A 14,780-nucleotide genomic window follows, 5' to 3' on the forward strand; every position below is an offset into this window, starting at 1 on the left:
CAAGGTATCTATACATAATGTTAATATGCATATACAAAGCAATATTACTAGAAAAATACAAAGAGAAGATATGGAAAAATGGAAGAAGAGATAAGTGAGGATGAGAGATTATTAATAAACTTAAAATAGGTAAAATGCCAGGGTTGGATGGATTAGGCCCAGAATATTATAAGGCTTTTAAAAATCTCCTCTTGCCAAAATTGATGGATTTTTTTAAAAAAAATTAATGGGGGAAGTAATTCCAAAGTCCTGGAAACATTAAATGATAGTGCTAATTTTGAAACCACATAAGGGATTAGACTCCTCCATTTCATTGATTACTCAAATGCTAGAATATTTTCAATAATACTAGCTAAAAGATTGAATTGTTTCATTGCTAAATATATCTGTGAAGATCAGAATGGATTTTTAAAGAGTAGACAAATGGGAGATTTAATGAGAAGGGTATTAAATGTAATCAGTATAATCAAAGAGACAGACAAAATTGGCCTTTGATTTGGTTGACTGGTCAGCCTTAAAATATTAATAAAAGAATTAGGGTTTAATACATGCTTAAAAATATTATTCAGCAATTATATTCAGAGAATACTGCCTAAATGATAGTATGACAGAAAGAATTACATTAGGCCGAGGAGCAAGACAAGGATGCTCCTATCTCCAATACCTTGATAATAGAATTATTAACAAACACAACTAGAGAAGATACTGAAATAAAATGGATAGAGAATAAAGATAAAATTAAGATGAATTTATTTGCAGATTATACATTATTAACAATTGAAGATCCAATGAGTAGTTATAGAGAAAAACTTAAATGGCATTTTAAAGCCTTTAGACAATGGTTGTTGTTTAGTCTCCTTTTTCGTGTCTTGACTCTTCATGACCCCATGGACCAGAGCACACTAGGCCCTCCTGTCTTCCATTGCCTCCTAGAATTGGGTCAATTTCATGTTGGTAGCTTCAGTGACACTGTCCAACCATCTCGTCCTCTGTCGTCATCTCCTCTTGCCTTCACACTTTCCTAGCATCAGGGTGTTTTCCAGGGAGTCTTCTTTTCTCATGAGATCGCCAAAGTATTGCAGCCTCAGCTTCAGGATCTGTCCTTCCAGTGAGCACTCAGGGTTGATTTCCTTTAGAATGGATAGGTTTGTTCTCCTTGGAGTCCAGGGGATTCTCAAGAGCCTCCTCCAGCACCACAATTCAAAAGCATCAATTCTTTGGCGGTCAGCCATCTTTATGGTCCAATTCTCACTTCCATACATCGCTACTGGAAAAACCATAGCTTCAGTTATGCGGACCTTTGTCGGCAAGGTGATGTCTCTGCTATTTAAGTTGCTGTCTAGGTTTGTCATCGCTTTCCTCCCAAGAAGCAGGAGTCTTTTAATTTCATGGCTGCTGTCACCATCTGCAGTGATCACAGAGCCCAAGAAAGTAAAATTTGTCACTGCCTCCATATCTTCCCCTTCTCTTTGCCAGGAGGTGATGGGACCAGTGGCCGTGATCTTCATATTTTTTTATGTTGAGCTACAGACCGTTTTTCGCTCTCCTCTTTCACCTTCATTAAGAGGTTCTTTAATTCCTCCTCACTTTCTGCCATCAGAGTGGTATCATCTGCATATCTGAGGTTGTTGATATTTCTTCCGGCAATCTTAATTCTGGCTTGGAATTCCACCAGACCTGCCTTTAGCATGATGTATTCTGCATATAAATAAGCAGGGAGACAATATACGGCCTTGTCGTACTTCTTTCCCAATTTTGAACCAATCAGTTGTTCCATATTCTGTTCTTACTGTTGCTTCCTGTCCCACATACAGGTTTCTCAAGAGATAGATGAGGTGGTCAGGCACTCCCATTTCTTTAAGGACTTGCCATGGACTTGCCATGGTTTGCTGTGGTCCACACAGTAAAAGGCTTTCGCATAGTCAATGAAGCAGAAGTAGATATTTTTCTGGAACTCTCTGGCTTTCTCCATAATCCAGCGAAAGTTAGCAATTTGGTCTCGAGTTCCTCTGCCTCTTCGGAATCCAGCTTGTACTTCTGGGAGTTCTCGGTCCACATACTGCTGAAGCCTATCTTGTAGGATTTTGAGCATAACCTTGCTAGTGTGAAATGAGTGCAATTGTACGGTAGTTGGAGCATTCTTTGGCACTGCCCTTCTCTGGGATTGGGATGTAGACTGATCTTTTCCAGTCCTCTGGCCACTGTTGAGTTATACAAATTTGCTGGCATATTGAACGTAGCGCCTTAACAACGTCATCTTTTAAGATTTTAAATAGTTCAACTGGAATGCCATCACCTCCACTGGCGTTGTTAGCCATGCTTTCTAAGGTCCACTTGACTTCAGTCTCCAGGATGTCTGGCTCAAGGTCAGCAACCACACTATCTGCGTTGTCCAGTATATCCAAATCTTTCTGTTATAATTGCTCTGTGTATTCTTGCCATCTCTTCTTGATGTCTTCTGCTTCTGTTAGTTCCCTCCTATTTTTGTCCTTTATCATGTCCATCCTTGCACAAAATAGTCCTTTAATATCTCCAATTTTGCTGAACAGATCTCTGGGTTTTTTCCTTTCTATTATTTTCCTCTATTTTTTTGCACTGTTCATTTAAGAAAGCCCGCTTGTCTCTCCTTGCTATTCTTTGGAAGTCAGCATTCAATTTTCTGTAACTTTCCCTATCTCCCTTGCATTTTGTTTCCCTTCTCTTCTCTGCTATTTGTAAGGCCTCGTTGGACAGCCACTTTGCTTTCTTGCCTTTCGTTTTCTTTGGGATGGTTTTTGCTAGAAAAATGTTAAAATGAATTCAGATAGAGTGAAAAAAACAAGTTAAGGAACAAATTAAAAAATATCAACATTGAATACTTTCTAAAACTTTCTTTTTAGCTAACAGTTCCCTCTTGGTATCTCTGGGTAGTAAAAATTCTGCTCTAATTCTTTTATATTTTTCTCTGTCTACACCTTTCTCCTTGTCATTTCCTTAAATTATAAGATTATTTTATACTCATTCCTTATTCTTTGGACTTCATAGTATCCCATGTTAGAACAGTGTGATTTCCTCTGTGGTGCCATAACATATTAATTAAGGTAAAGGTTCCCCTTGACATTTAGTCCAGTCATATTGGACTCTAGGGTGTGGTGCTCATCCCCTTCTCTAAGCCGTAGAGCCAGCATTCAAGACACCACCTTCCAGTTTGCTGCCCTCCCATTCGGGCTCTCTACAGCCTCCAGGACATTTACAAAATGCATGGCCCCAGTGGTGGCATACTCCGTACCAAGGGAATAAAGATCTTCCCATACATTGATGATTGCCTTGACGATTGCCAAGACCTACCAACATGCTGTAGATGTCATGAACACCACTCTCCGTGTCCTGCACAATCTGGGCCTAGAGATCAATCAAGAAAAATCCAACCTGTACCATCTCAATGCGTGAGCTACATAGGAGCAGAACTAGATTCCAGTCAGGCAAGAGCTTTCCTACCACAAGACAGAATAGCAAAAATTGGCAAAGCTTTACAAGGCTTTCAATCTCTTCCAACTGTCACTGTCCTTGATACCCAACCTCTGTTGGGACTCGTGGCCTCCACTACATCAGTGGTGCCTCATGCAAGACTCAAATTAAGAACACTTCAGTCTTGGCTCCTCTCCCAACTCGACCCTTCAACAGACAGGGTCTGTTGAAGCTAAGGGTACCACCATATATGGCACACCAACTTACCTGGTGGACTCTTGCTCCCAACTTCCTAGCTGGCAGAGCATTCACCTCCATCTCTCTCTATTCAGGTAACAACAGACACCAGCCTCTTGGGATAGGGAGCTCACTGCCAAGAGCTTCAGGCACATGGTCTATGGTCAGAAAGGGAAAAAACCTTTCACATAAATCATCTGGAACTGTTGGTCATCATAAAAGCCTTCCACTCTTTCCTCTCCAGGCTCGAAGGAAAAGCAGTACAACTCGTGACCGACAACACCACCGCCATGTACTATATAAACTGGCAAGGAGGAACCCGATCACGACCCCTCCTTCGCCTCACTGTGAGGAGGAAGTAGCAGGAACATCAAAGAGTGAGCCGTCCCCTCAACCTCCCAAGATAGAACAAGAGATAAAGCCTGAAAGAGAGTTAGGAGCAAGACCGAAGGAAAGGCAAATGACAGATGCCCGCGCGAAGGAGGAAAGAAAGATCCGCGAGGCTGAGATAGGAGAGGGAGAAGGCGGGGGAAAGCGCGAGGAGGAAAAACGGAAGAAACGGTCAGAAACGCCAGTTGAGAGTGAGGGAGAGAAGTGGGACCGTGACAGGGAGAGGATAGACGTGTTTTTGACGACTGAAGAAGGGAATAGATCAAAGGAGACACAAAAAGTAACCGTGATAGAGGAGAAAGTGACTGAAGAACCAGACGAAGGAATAAGGGTGTTCTCAGTCCCACAGAAGAGACTAGCCGAGGGTGACATAGATGAAGAATACAAAGATTCAGCGAAAGGAAAGTTCAGACCTATAATACCTGGTCTTAACCCTGAAGAATGGACAGTTCTGGTATATCACAGGGCTCAAGGTCCAGAGAAAATGGTACATCAATTAGATCCGGAAGTAGAGAAAGAGCTGTCGAAAGAGGGAGATTGGGCCCGCCATCCCTGTTGCGGGACCCTCTGTGTGATCCGCAACGGGTTTCAGAGAATGCCAACCGAGAAAGAGAAAAGTGCGAAAACCTACTATTAAAAGAGTTACCTGTTGACAAATCGTTAGCTTGGTTTTGGGATGATTCCCCACCTCATTTGATGTTACAAAAACCAGTTACTGTTGAAGAAAGAGTTGACACAAGATATGTTAATAAAAATTCTTTATTTCTTAATTCTGAAGCCTCTTTCGTCCTTCCTGATGCAGAATTACATAAGGATGTAGATGAACCCCCCCACATATACCATCGGGTTAATCTTGCATTAGAATCCTTCATTTTGTTTAACCATTGTAAAGGAGCATGATCCGTCATTAAAACGAATGTTGTACCCAGTAAATAATATTTAAATGATTGTATAGCCCATTTTACAGCTAAGGCTTCTTTTTCAATCGTAGAATATTTCCTTTCTCTTTCACTTAACTTTTTACTAATATACATGACAGGATATTCTTTCCCATTTTTAGTTTGAGACAGTACCGCCCCTATTCCTCTTTCGGACGCGTCCGTCTGAACCAGGAACGGTAACTCAAAATCAGGAGCATATCTGTGAGGCAATGAGTTTAAGATCTCCTTCACTTTATTAAAAGCATATTGTTCTTTCTCACCCCAAATTATTTTTTTGATTTTTTTCTTTTTTGTCAAATCCGTCAAAGGTGCTGTGACCTCTGAATAATTTGGAATAAATTGCCGGTAATATTCTGCCAAGCCTAAAAATTGTTGCACTTCCCTTTTATCTTTTGGAACATGCCATTTTGTTATTTTGTCCACCTTATCGGGTACAGGTTGTATTCTTCCATTTTCAATTAGAAATCCCAAATACTTTATACTTTCTCTGGCAATTTTACATTTAGAAGGATTTACTTTCAAACTGGCCTTCCTTAATTCATCTAACACCCTAGTTAAATGTATTAGATGTTCCTTAAAGTCTTTACTGAAGATCAAAATGTCATCAATATAAGCAGCTGCAAACTTTTCTACTGGTTCAAGTACTTTGTCCATTACTCTCTGGAATGTAGCAGAAGCTCCATGTAAACCAAACGGCATTTTTAAATATTGGAATAGCCCTTTAGGCGTGACAAAAGCTGTTTTTTCTTTGTCTTCTTCCCTCAACGGAATTTGCCAATATCCCTTTACTAGGTCTAACGAACTCAGAATTTTAGCTCCGCCTATTTTCTCCAACAAGTCCTCTATTTTAGGCATAGGGTAAGCATCAAATTTAGAAATTTCATTTAATTTTCTAAAATCTATACATAATCTGACACTGCCGTCTGGTTTAGGGACCATTACCGGATAGCTTCTCCATGGGCTATAAGATGGTTCTATTACTCCTAATGACAACATTTCATCTACCTCCTTATTAATTTTTTCTTTAATATAATATGGCCAATTCCTTCCTCCTGACCTCGCTATCTTACCAGGTATAGTATTAATACAGTGTATTCCCATATTCGTAGACCCCGGCTTATTGCAAAATACATCTCTATAATCTTTCTCAATTTCTCTTATTTTTATTTTTTCTTCAGTATTAAGATTGTCTTCTAACTTCAATTCTTCTTCGGGCATTACACACTCTTTAACCTCTGGCCCAAAATTTTCCTCTTCTATCTCACTCAAGAAACTCTCTCTCTCTCTCCATTCTTTCAATAGATTTACATGATAAATTCCTGTCCCCTTTTTCTTATCTGGGGTGGCAATTTCATAATTAACTTCATTTAATTTTCTGACTACTTCATATGGTCCTTGCCAATTGGCAAATAATTTGGATTGTTCAGAAGGAAGTAACAACAGAACTTTCTGTCCCACTTCAAATGTCCGTTTCCTGACATTTTTATCATATCTGCGTTTTTGTTCAGTCTGTGTTCTTTTTAACTGGTTTTTAGCTTCTTTAGAGATGTGATTTAAATGCTCCCTCATCTCTATAATTTGTTTAATTTGCAACTGAGATTTGTCTTTACCATACTCCCAACTTTCTTTTACTAAATCCAATATTCCCCTGGGGTTCCATCCATATAATAGTTCAAATGGAGTAAAACCTGTAGATGCCTGTGGAACCTCTCTAATTGCAAACATTAAAGGTGCAATTAAAAGATGCCATTGTTTAGGTTTATCCATGACCAATTTTCTTAACATGCTTTTAAAAGTCTTATTAAATCTTTCTACTAATCCGTTACACTGGGGATGATAGACGGTAGTATGTAAGGGTTTTACATTTAATAGCTTCCACATCTCCTTTAAAGTTTGACTCATAAAATTCGAACCTTGGTCTGTTATCACCTCCTTAGGAAATCCCAATCTAGAGAAAATTTGCATTAATTCTTTAGCCAAAACTTTAGAAGTTATTGTTCTTAAAGGTATTGCCTCAGGATATCTCGTTGCATAATCAATTATAACTAAAATATACACATGTCCCCCAGCAGATTTCGTTAAGGGTCCCACAATATCTAAGCCAACTTGTTCAAATGGAGTGTCAACCAAAGGCATAGGGATTAATTCTCCCCCTGGTTCAACCTTTGGCTGCGTTAATTGGCATTGCTTACATGTTTTACAATACTTTTCAATATCTGCCCATACATTAGGCCACCAAAACCTTTGTAAAATCCGGGAACCCATCTTTTTTACAGCCAGATGACCGGCCATAGGAACATCATGTGCTAAATATAACAATTTTTCTTTCCATTTTCCAGGCACCACCAGTTGTTTAACCCCGTCAATAGACAATCTATATAACAAACCATCACATATCTCAAATCCCACTTCCCCCTTTTTCACTTCTCCTTCTTTATTGGCTCTTTCGAAGAATTTAGTCAGTGACACGTCATCTTGTTGCCAAAATCGCGTTACCTCCCGAGATATCTCCCCTAAATCATCCACAGTTTCGATATCAACACATTCAATCTTTTTACATTCTTTACCCCTCATCAATTTATCAATTCCCAACCAGTCTCTTCCCAATAACATTTCCCTAACCAGTCCGGGTACTACACCAACTTCCATCCTTCTCCTTTCCCCATTTATTTCTATCATTGCGTACGTGGTCTTATAGGCCTTCACATCTCCGTGAATACATCTAATTTTCATTTCTCCATTCGCGTTAACCCCCTCTAAATTTTTCACAAGAGTTTTACCGCTTCCGGAATCAATCAAGATTTTCTTTTGTTCCCCATTAACCAATACTTCTATTTCCCATTCTTTATTAAAACCCGCATTTCCCCCAGTCACCTGGCTCCATTGCTTAACCCAGGAACAATCCACTCTGGGGCAATTTTTTTTCTGATGCCCCTCGGCCCCACAACGGAAGCAAGACCCCTTAAATTCGCGTTGTTCCTTCCAGCTGGGGTAAGCTTCCATAATTCTATGCTTGCTGCCTCCGGTTTTCTCCATTTTAACTTCCTTTCCCGCTGTTCCGGCGCGTTGCGCAGCACCATTGCCTTCGGACGCCATCTTTTCTCTCGCTTTCAGCCTCTCTGTGTTTGCCCAGCTGCTTTCACGTGTTCCCTCGTCCGCAATACAAAAATCTTCAACCAATTGGATTGCAGTCTCTAAATCACGTGGGTGGTTCCTTTGCACCCAAGCTCTCATGTTAGTATTCATTGTCGTAACAAGTTGCTCCATAACTATCTCATTTAGGATTTCTTCTTTAGTTTTCTCTTCTGGCCTTAACCACCTTAACAAGTTCGCTTTCATTTTCTGCACTAACGTACGAGGATGTAAACCATGCTTCATTTTCAAATTCCTGAATTTCTTACGATAAGCCTCTTCAGTTAAATTCAACGTCTGCAAAATAGTGGATTTAACTTTGTCATATTGCATCGCTTCTACTGGAGATAACGTGTCAATTATTTCTTGTAAATTACCAGATAGACAGGGAGTAAGAATTAGAGTCCATTGTTCTTTCGGCCAACTCGCCGCCAATGCGACTCTTTCGAAGGTATTCAAGTAAGCTTCAGGGTCATCTTCAGCTGTCATTTTTTGTAGTCTAATAGGGGCTGGACCCACCACCCATGAATTTTTTTTAACATCTTCAGTTCCCGTCGTTTTCTTTTCAGGGTTTTTTGCCAACTGAGTTAAAATGAGGTTTTGTTGCTCGGCTAATAATTTTATCATTTTTTCTTGTCGTGTTATTATTTGTTTAAGGTTTTCTTCTCTTTCTGTCGGTATTTCTGAACCAGCCCCGGGTTGGGCGCCAATGTGGATCTTTCTTTCCTCCTTCGCGCGGGCATCTGTCATTTGCCTTTCCTTCGGTCTTGCTCCTAACTCTCTTTCAGGCTTTATCTCTTGTTCTATCTTGGGAAGTTGAGGGGACGGCTCACTCTTTGATGTTCCTGTTACTTCCTCCTCACACTCACCATAGAGTTTTGGGAATGGTGCTGCACCCACCATATCTTCCCTCAGGTGATCCATATCTCATCAGAAGACAACTTCTTGGCAGATCGCCTAAGCAGGCTCCCCACCAGGATGCACGAGTGGTCACTCAACGACACTGTATTCCTGGACATCTGCCGCAGATGGGGCCAACCCACAATAGACCTCTTTGCCTCCCGGCTCAATGCAAAGTGCCCCAGATACTGCTCAAGAGCAGGCTCAGACATTGCATTTCTAGGATATTTATTTATTTTATTTATTTATTTATTAAATTTATACCCTGCCCCTCTAGACCATGTCTACTCGGGGCGGCTTACAACATAAAATAAATCAATATAAAAATATATAAATACAATTGCAATATTAAGACAATTAATTTAAGAAAGGAGAACCAAGATGGGATAGAATAAGAAAAGAAGAGAGAGAGAGAGAGAAAAGACTTAGCTGACTGGAGGGAAGGCCTGCTTAAATAGCCAAGTTTTTAACTGGCTTTTAAAAGCACCCAGCGTGGGTGCCAGCTGAATTTCTGTTGGAAGGGCATTCCACAGCCGAGGGGCCACCGCCGAGAAGGCCCGGTTTCTAGTTTTTTCCTTCCGAGCCTCTCTCGGCGTCAGACCCCTCAGCCGTCCCGGCTGGCGATGACGGGTGATTCGGGTAGATCTGGGTGGAAGAAGACGATCTGCCAAATATTGAGGTCCCAAACCAATTAGGGCTTTATAAGTGGCCATTAGCACTTTGAAGTCGACGCGGAAACGGATGGGCAGCCAGTGCAGAGCAGCCAGAGTGGGGGAGATATGCTGGTGTTTCCTCACCCCACTAAGGAGCCTGGCTGCCACATTCTGGACCATCTGAAGTTTCCGCGTCAGCCTCGAAGGCAGCCCCACGGAGAGTGCATTACAATGGTCTAATCTTGAGATTACGAGCACATGTAATAGAGTAGTGAGGGCCCCCCGATCAAGATACGGATGCAGCTGGGCAATCCGCCATAGATGAAAATAGGCGGAGCGGACCACGGACGCCCCCTGGGTTTCCATGGTAAGCGCCGGGTCCAGATGTACCCCAAGCTGCGGACCTCATTCTTTGCGGCAAGGGTCGTCCCCCCGAAAGAAAGGGAGTTACCTATAGCACTGACGGAAGGACCACCCACCCTCAGGACCACCGTCTTGTCCGTGTTCAGCTTCAACCCATTCGACTGCATTCATTCCAGTACAGTCTCTAGGCAGCGCTGAAGGGACAGAACGGCATCCACTGAGGTAGATGAAAAGGAGATGTAGAGCTGTGTGTCATCAGCATACTGGTGACATGAGGCTCCACACCCCCTGATGACCCCTCCCAGCGGCCTCATGTAGATGTTAAACAGCATTGGAGAGATGATCAAACCCTGTGGGACCCCACAATTGAGGCTCCATGGGGCCAAGACCCTCTCTCCAAGCTGTACTCTCTGGGGCCGGTCCTCCAAGAAGGAACGGAGCCAAGCAAGCGCTAGGCCACCTATTCCTAACTCAGAGAGCCTCCCCAGGAAGATACCGTGGTCAATGGTATCAAAGGCCGCTGAGATGTCAAGGAGGACCAACAAGGACATATTGCCCCCATCGGCCTCCCTCAACAGGTCATCCATCAGTGCGACCAGTGCCGTTTCAGTACCATAGCGCGGCTTGAAGCCCGACTGGAATGGGTCCAGAGCATTGGTTTCGTCCAAAAGCGCCTGGAGCTGATCTGCCACCACCCTCTCAACCACCTTGCTAAGGAAAGAAACATTGGCGATGGGCCTATAATTTCCAATGTCATCCGTTGCCAAATTTGGTTTCTTCCTAATGGGCCTAATGAGTGTCTCCTTGAGGGCAAGGGGAACCTTGCCCTCCTGGAGAGACCCATTAATTATTGCAGTGGCCCATTCTGTTGTTACAGGCCTGGCTGCTTTGATTAGCCAGGCTGGGCAGGGGTCGAGAGAAGAGGTGGAGGCCCGACAGTGAACAAGCGCCTTGTCCACCAAATCTGGCGTCACAGGCTGAAAGAAATCGAGAATTACCAGGCAAGGCGGAGCGCTGGACATTTCAGCTCGATCCAGGAGAAAGGTCACGGCGGATGGCCTCCACTTTAGATTTTAAAAATGCTGCAAATTGGTCAGGTGAGATGCTAGTGGGAGGCCCTTCACCCAGACCAATTCTGGATAGATCGCGAACTATACGGAAGAGTTCCACCTGCTGATTAGAAGCATCGCTTATCCGGTCAGCGATGTAAAATCTTCTAGCAGCCTTTACCTTGGCCAGGTAACGGTTAGTTGCGATCCTGACAGCTATCTTATTATAATCCGTCGGTTTCCTTTTCCAAATGCACTCTAGCCATCTCCTTATTCGCTTCATTGCTCGTAGATCGTGGATATACCAGGGTCCTGGCCGAGCTCTGCTCCTGAGAGGGCGTTTGGGTGCGATCGTATCAACAGCTCTAGTAGCGGCGGAGAACCAGCCGTCCACCAGAGCTTCGACAGGCGCGCCAGACAGTGCCGCTGGAATCCCTCTCATGGTATCCTGGAATCTCATAGGGTCCAGTAACCTTCGAGGGCGGACTGTTAAAATAGGTCCCTGCTCCCTGCAGGGAGGGAGCTCCATTGTGAGGTTACATTTTATCAGGTGATGGTCTGACCATGACAAGGGGACTGACGCGAGGTCAGTCACCATCAGACCACGCTCACTACACTAAGTAGAGAATACCAGGTCAAGCATATGGGCGCCCATGTATGTGGGACCGTTAACATGTTAGGACAAGTTCAAGAAAGTCTTGGTTTCCAAGAACTCAAGAGCTGGACCGGATACCTCCGCCTCGGCATGGATGTTGAAGTCTCCCAGGACCAAAAGTCTTGGGGACTCCAACAGTGCTGCAGAGACAAAGTCCGCCAGCTCTGGTAGGGAGGTGGCTGGATCGCGGGGAGCACGGTAACCCAGCAAGATCCCAATACAGTGGGGTCTTGACTTGCGAATGGCTTGACATGCGAACTTTTTGAGTTATGTTCTTCTCCATCCGCAAAAATCCATTTTGACTTGCGAACAGAGAATTGACGTACGAACCAAAAAGGGGGGGGAAAGGGGCGGGAGAGGCGGGGAAACTGTTGTTCGTCCATTGGCCAGGGCAGTGCCTGCTGCTCCTGTGGCTGAGGCTGTTCCTGCCTGTGCTCTGGCTGGTGGTGCTGCTGTGTTTGCAGGCGGCTGCCTCCGGGTTGGCAACTCGGAGCCCGGGCAGGGAAACCGGTGCATGCCGCCGCCGCGTGGTCCTCCTCCACGTCTCCCGCAGCTGCCGCTGCTGCCGCCAGCATGCCACCCATCAAGCGGGAGCGGCCGGACCGGGAGGAGCTGGGGTGGAAAGCCGGGAAGATCGGGGTGCAGGGAGGGCGTGGAGGAGAAGCAACAGCTCCCTCCCCGCCTCTGGCCATCGCCATCCCGCCATCCCCGTGGTGACCCTGCACTCGCCGGCCTACGAGCAGCTCTTCGCTGCCGCCGCCACGGCGGCCGCTGCCCATCACCCACACCCGCACCCGCGCGCCTACCTGGACTTCACGCAGCAAACCCCCTGCAAACTTTTTGACTTGCGAACCGCCTTCCAATACGGATTAAGTTCGCAAGTCAAGACCCCACTGTACCGTCCCTGGCCCCAATTCGCACATGAAGGGCCTCCAAACCTGGCTTCACAACCGAGGAGCGCCTTGTAACCTCTAAAGATTTTCTATAAACAATGGCAACTCCCCCCCGCCGCTCCTGTCTGCCCTGGTGCTGGACTGCATAGCCTGGAGGGCAGGAGAGGGTTAGAGGAACCCCTCCTTCCCCACCCATCCAGGTCTCAGTTATGCATGCCAGGTCTGCATCCTCCTCCAGAATAAGATCTTGAATAAGCTGGGATTTGTTGGTTACAGACCTGGCGTTCAACAGCACCAGGTTCAGAGTAGAGGGCCAGCTAGACTGCCTACCTCGATACTGGCAGTTGGTCACAGTGCCAGAACAGTGAACAGCCTTCAAACATCTGTTCACTGTTCTCCTAACATGAGTAGGCATTGTGCCAGCGCCATATCTTCCTCTACCCGTAATCACGGTGATGTTAGAACCCTCGCTGGGCCAGCAGGCCTTCCTCTCCATATCAGTCAGAAAAGTAGAAAGGGAGAGAGAAAGAAAAAACGAAATAGGCAAAATACTCTTAGGTGATACAACAAAACAATAATAAAAATTAACAAATAATAACTGGGAGTAAACATTAATAATAATGAAGCATTTACAATAAGTATTAATTATAATGATATCCAAATTATATCCAAATTAGAAGATTCAATAAAATTCAAATTATACAATTTAAATAAATATAATATTGAAATTTAAAATATGCATTTGTTTTAAATGGATTAAAAAATAAATAGAATGGGGCAAGCTAATAACGACAAATGGAATAAAACAGAATAAAACAAAAAACAACAAAAAACTAATATAGTGAATAAGCAGAGAAAATAAACCCAAGCTTCTCCCCCCATATAATTAGTCCTGTCCTGCAGCACCCTAGGAGGTCTTATTTTCCTCAGAGTGGTCGTTGGATATGAGTTCAAGTTCATGGGGGCAAGAGCCCCCACCCAGACAGTCAGAGGCAAAACTCGATAAAGCATTGAAAGGACGAGAGCCACTGAGGACATGATACCTATGCTGGCTCTCTCAGCATTAGACAGTCGAAAGGGGAATTCCCCATTCAACCTTTCAGGGTCCACTGCTGAAAGCTGGGCTTCTGTAGCCATAAATAATAGCAAAGAGTCACAGTTCCAATCTGGCCCTCCAAGAAGCTCTGAGAGAAAACACAGCCAGCCGGTATCAGATTTCACAGGCTTCAGTCAGACTCTCAGTCTCTCAGTTTCCTAAGCACAGGCTCACCCGACTCCTTCGAACAGTGCCCACAGCTTCCAGGAGCTCTAGCTCTCGAACCGGCAAGCTCTTCTGGACCCTTCCACGCTGGGCCACGTCTCCCAAGGCCCCCAGCGCTAGGCCCACCAAGCACGATAGTATTCCAAGGGCTTAAGCTCTTCCAGCCCCCACGGAACGAAAGGCAAGTTCTCCCAACCCCTGCAGCAACAGCATAAACTCCCGGGATGCCAAACTCTGCCTCACTGACAAACCAGGCCAAGGTCAGGTCTCTCCCTCCGCCTCCTGCAGCTCTCTCGGCAGCCTCCGAAGCAGTCCCAGCAAGGCAGGAAACCAGGGAGAGAAACTCAGAAAGCATAAAGAAATTATGAATTAAAAAATAAACTAAGTAGGCTAAATGAAGTAAAAATAAAATAAGTGAAGCGAAAAATAAAATGAGTGAAGCAAAAGTAGCCAGAAAAGAAGGAAAAAGAAAAGACCAGACCGAAGTGGTGGAGAGAAAACACTCCTACCAGCTACCGGTCCGCCATCTTGGCTACTACTCCTTCATGATACCTTGGTCCGGAGAACTTACTTACCTCTTCCCTCCGATACCAATGTTACTCAAAACAGTAACCAGAATAATCCAATACAGAACAAACGCAATTCTCATCGCCCCATGGTGGCCACAACAGCTGTGGTTCACTCACCTCAGAGAGATAATGGAGGAACTGTTTCGCTTACCAGCAATACCGTCTCTCCTCTCCCAGAACGACAGAGCCGTCCTCCATCCCGATGTTCGGTCCCTGCACCTGACAGCCTGGAGGATAACCCAGAATTCACTGCAATCCTAAATCAGGCTCGAAAACCATCCACCTCTCGC

The 14,780-nt window shown here is 44.4% G+C and overlaps 1 long non-coding RNA gene across 2 annotated transcripts; it reads right to left on the reverse strand.

Annotated features, from left to right (window-relative positions):
• Positions 1–733: 733 nt before the first annotated feature.
• On the reverse strand, positions 734–14,780 carry LOC144583759 (uncharacterized). 2 transcript variants are annotated; one of them, XR_013537692.1, is made up of 3 exons: positions 14,642–14,780; positions 3,715–3,842; positions 734–2,777 (listed from the first exon to the last, which is right to left on the reverse strand). It is a non-coding gene; the product is annotated as an uncharacterized LOC144583759 (long non-coding RNA). The 2 variants fall into 2 exon arrangements; XR_013537693.1 differs by lacking the exon at positions 14,642–14,780 and adding an exon at positions 13,931–14,134.

This window comes from Pogona vitticeps, chromosome 1 (genome assembly GCF_051106095.1).
Source record: "Pogona vitticeps strain Pit_001003342236 chromosome 1, PviZW2.1, whole genome shotgun sequence".
Lineage (NCBI taxonomy): Eukaryota > Metazoa > Chordata > Lepidosauria > Squamata > Agamidae > Pogona > Pogona vitticeps.